Raw genomic sequence first — 4,829 nt, 5'->3', positions numbered from 1 at the left:
TAGTTTGACCAACTTGACACTGGTGAATACAGTACAGTAACACACTTGTGTGCTGAATAGCTACAGTACCGCATGTGTACTGTGCGTGTGTGTACTGTAGATCTTACACATTCAATCCTGAAAATGTTAGCAATGGGGAGACAAAGGCAGCTGGGAGTTTTACTGGCAACACTAACCCCGTTCGCTGTGCCATTGCTGAAATGTTGCTCGCAAACATCAACAGTCCGTGCAGACAACGTGGGAGCTCTACTCTGTGGCTTTTGATGTGGGCCCTGTACAGTACAGAACTTAAATTTCGATTTCAAGCTTTCGTGACTGCAGGATTCATCTTCTTGGTTCTTTCGGTAAAGTCACGTAGAAGGAAAATAATAAAATAATAAAATATCATTAAATATTCTCACGACGTTTCGGCCACAACGCAAGCAGCCGTCCTCAGGTGAAGAACAGGTGTGTCATTCAGACTCTGTCTTCTCGACAGACCTGTTCTTCACCTGAGGACGGCTGCTTGCGTTGTGGCCGAAACGTCGTGAGAATTATAAATGTTTTCTTTTATTATTTAATTATTTCCATTCTACGTGACTTTACCGAAAGAACCAAGAAGATGATACAGAACTTGTTTTGCCAATCCACTGCTGGATGAGCCCCCCACACTGCCTAATGGTTGGTGTCCATACTTCACCACGCTGGTCAATGCGGGTTGAATGCGGAGAACATCGGCGTGTGAGCACAGCCTGTAACATTATAGCATTATGCTGTAGTAACATTGCGTGCATGTCAAGGCGCCTTGCTTGTATGTCTGTGTCTGGTTTGCCCTGTGTGTTGTGGCAGACTTTATGTGTGTGGTTTGCCGTGTGGTGTGTGTGTGGCAGGCTTGCGTGTGTGTGTGTCTGGTTTGCCCTGTGTGTGGTTGTGTGTTGTGTGGTGTGTGTTGCAGACTTGCTGTATGTGTGTGTGTGTGTGACAGGCTTGCTGTGTGTGTGTCTGGTTTGTCCTGTGTGTGCTGTGTGTGGCATGCTTGCTGTATGTTGGTGTGTGTGGCAGGCTTGCTGTGTGTGTGGTGTGTGTTGTGTGGTGTGTGTGTGTGGCTGGCTTGCTGTGCAAGCTGATGATGATGGGCATGGCCAGCTATGCTACAACAGCAGCAGCTTCTGGATGTTGCACTGGGCTGGAATGCGAATCGCGGGTGGGGGAAGGGCGGACAGACCTCGCAGGACGAGCACGTGTGTTAGTGAATGTGGTGTGGAGCGTGGCGCAGCGGTTAGCGCGCTCAGCTATACGAACCTGGCAACAAGAGTTCGATTCTCGCTCACGGCCAATACCCACGACGATTATCTGATCCGGTCCTGGGCATCTTCTAGGTCGTCTCGGTCTCAAATGAGTCACTGAGGCGGTGTGTAAACATCACTGGGGAGACAAAGGCGGTCGGGCGTGGTGCTTGCCACCCACCCCCTCGTGTGCCGTGCCGGCCTTCATAGGTGCTCGCTAACAGCACTTGCCCCTACAGTCTGTTGCAGGCTACACGGGGGATCTTTGTCTTTGGGAGCGGTGACGCAGCGGTTAGCGAGCTGAGCTCCGAACCTCCACCTGAGGACGGCTGCTTGCGTTGTGGCCGAAACGTCGTGAGAATTATTTTATTATGTTTTATTTTATTATTTCCATTCTACGTGACTTTACCGAAAGAACCAAGAAGAGGAGCGCAGACTAAAGTAGTTTACCCCGTGGGTCAAAGTTTTTGGGTTTGCGAGGCCACGATCACCACTGTGGCTCGTGTCTTTAATTTTCAATTCACGAATGAGATGCCTGTTGACGATGTTCTGATTCCGTTGATGGTTTCCATCAGCAGTGACTTCGAGATGCAATGTCAAAGCCAGGAGGTGCTGCCATGTTTGGGGAGTCCAGAATGGGGAGTTCATTGTGGACGTCTGCGTTGATAATTAGTTTTTTTACCCTTCTATCTGGCAACAAAACTGACACCTTTTTTTACTAGGAGTCATGTTTGCATAGACCACAATACCTGCAGTCAATAATGCAAACAAAAACATAACTCTGATAATGTATGCACTGTCCTTGAAGTTGATTGGTCCACACCCCGAGACAGCTTTCCTTAGAGCCTAGTCTCACATGGTGTTGGACCAGATGACGCCAAAAGGCGCACAACTCAAAGACAATGCACCATCAGAGTATGAGAGCTCGGGGTAAGCATTTACACCATTGGAACCTCATTTGCCAGTAAAAAATGATAATTGGTTTTTACCCTTCTATCTGGCAACAAAACTGACACCTTTTTTACGAGGAGTCATGTTTGCATGACCACAATACCAGCAGTCATAATGCAAACAAAAAACATAACTCTGATAATGTATGCACTGTCCTTGAAGTTGATTGGTCCACACCCGAGACAGCTTTCCTTAGAGCCTAGTCTCACATGGTGTTGGACCAGATGACGCCAAAAGGCGCACAACTCAAAGATAAAATGGTAAAAAACCAATTATCATATTTTTTTACTGCCAAATGAGGTACCAATGACGTCTGCGTTGTTCCACGCTGTTCGCCAGCGACGTTTCGGACCTGGGTGCGATTCCAGGATTGAGATTCCTCGGCTGGTGACAGCAGCAGGAGCAGCAGCGATTCCCCCAGAAGTCGTGGCGTGGGAGCGAGATCATCATCGAGGTCTTTCCTGGTCGATGGGTTTATCGTTGGCAAGAAAAACTTGAATTTCGATTTAAAGCTTTCGTGACTGCAGGGATTCATCTTCTTGGTTCTTTCGGTAAAGTCACGTAGAAGGGAAATAATAAATTTAAGAAAACATTTAACACAATAAAATAATTTAAGAAAATACTTTATTATGTTCTATTTTTATGTTTTAAAATAAAATAATTTAATAAAATAATTTATTTGCTTATTTTATTTTTAAAAATAAAGCATAATAAAGTATTTTATTAAATATTTTTGTGTTTTATTTTTATTATTTTATTATTTCCCTTCTACGTGACTTTACCGAAAGAACCAAGAAGATGAAAAACTTGGGCCAACTTCCGTGCAGTTTGGGTGTCTCGGCGAATATTTGATGGCAGAATTATTCAAACTACTGTACGGTAGGGAATAAGCAAGCCTTGTAGTCGGGGGTAGAGGGAGGGGAGTGGGGGTATACAAGAATGGGGTGCTAAATATTCCGGCTAGCAAGACCAGACCAGTGCTTAGACGCTCCACATTCCTATGACAGGGGTGAATAAAGACCTGGAATGAAGTTTGAAGTACTGTACATCTACAGCACATACATACAAGAGTATATATTGTAGGATTGGAATACTAGCGAAGGCCAATAGTAACAAGTTAATTAATCGCTGCGTCAAAATAACATTCAAGCAATGGTAGAGAGGTGGGGTTTAAACCCTCACTATGGCCAACTTGGACAATATTTAGTTGCAGAAATAATGAAGCATTAACCCCCCAAAACGACAGCTATACTTGTGGATTAGAACACAACCACTACGCATGAGTGTGGATCCCAGGGTGCGAGAGATCTTCCTTATCACGCTGCCGTGGGTCTACACGTGGAGTGATGCAGCACGTTTCAGACGCATCGTTCCATGTGCTGCTACTGCCGAGTTAGGCCAGATTTCAGTTTTCAGTTTAATTTATTTGGTATAGCCCTGTGAGCCATTCGGCTCTTGAATCGGTTGCAACCGCAACAAACAAAAACTAAAAACATGGAGAAGAAATCATCTTAAAGTGACTCCGTGCACACAGAAAAATCCTGGAAAAAACATCAAAAACAGCAAAAAACTTCCAGAAAAAAGCACCGCACACCAACGCTGCGTGCAAAAAGTGTGAGTGGTGTCAGGCAGGCCACCTGCGAGGTTCAGGTGAAGCGGTGAGCATTTGATGAGTTCGAGTGTCTGGTGAATGGTGTTTTTGGTGAGTCTTTGACTGAACGTGCATGAGCGTTTGGTGAGCCGGTGAGTGTTGAGTCTCTGGGGAGTGGTGTGTGTAGGTGTGAGTGATGTCTCCTGACTGAGGTGTGTCACGCCGTCTCGTCTGTAGACGGGCTGCCCTCTTAGTCATGAGGGTAGCCCACCCTGACAGTGGTTGCTGCCCCACGGGCTGTGTGCGTGTCGCTCCCAGTGTGGTGGTGCATGCGGTGGATTCGTGATGTGGCAGCCTCTGTCATTAGTTCCACAATGTTACGCAACAGTGAACGCTGCGCGTAGGTGAGTGGGCGTAGGTGAGTGGGTGTAGGTCAGGGTGTGTGTGTGTAGGTGAGTGGGTGTAGGTAAGTGTGTGTAGGTAAGGGTGTGTGTGTGTGTGTAGGTGAGTGTGTGTAGGTGAGTGTGTGTTGGTGTGTGTGTGTAGGTGAGTGGGTGTAGGTCAGGGTGTGTGTGTGTGTAGGTGAGTGGGTGTAGGTCAGTGGGTGTAAGTAAGGGTGTGTGTAGGTGAGTGGGTGTAGGTAAGGGTGAGTGTGTGTAGGTGAGTGGGGTGTAGGTAAGGGTGAGTGTGTGTAGGTGAGTGGGTGTAGGTAAGGGTGAGTGTGTGTAGGTGATGGGTGTAGGTCAGTGGGTGTAAGTAAGGGTGTGTATGTAGGTGAGTGGGTGTTGTGAGTGTGTGTAGGTAAGGATATGTGTGTAGGTGAGTGTGTACGTGAGTGGTGTAGGTAAGGGTGAGTGTGTGTTGGTTAGCGGGTGTAGGTAAGGGTGTGTGTGTGTAGGTGAGTGGGCGTAGGTAAGTGTAGGTAAGGGTGTGTGTGTAGGTGAGTGTGTGTTGGTGAGTGGGTGTAGTTAAGGGGGTGTGTGTATGTTGGTGAGTGGGTGTAGGTGAGTGTGTGTAGGTAA

Source organism: Lethenteron reissneri, chromosome 54 (assembly GCF_015708825.2).
Source record: "Lethenteron reissneri isolate LAM-NWPU_2019-01 chromosome 54, ASM1570882v1, whole genome shotgun sequence".
NCBI classification, from domain to species: domain Eukaryota; kingdom Metazoa; phylum Chordata; class Hyperoartia; order Petromyzontiformes; family Petromyzontidae; genus Lethenteron; species Lethenteron reissneri.
This window is presented reverse-complemented; position numbering follows the sequence as displayed.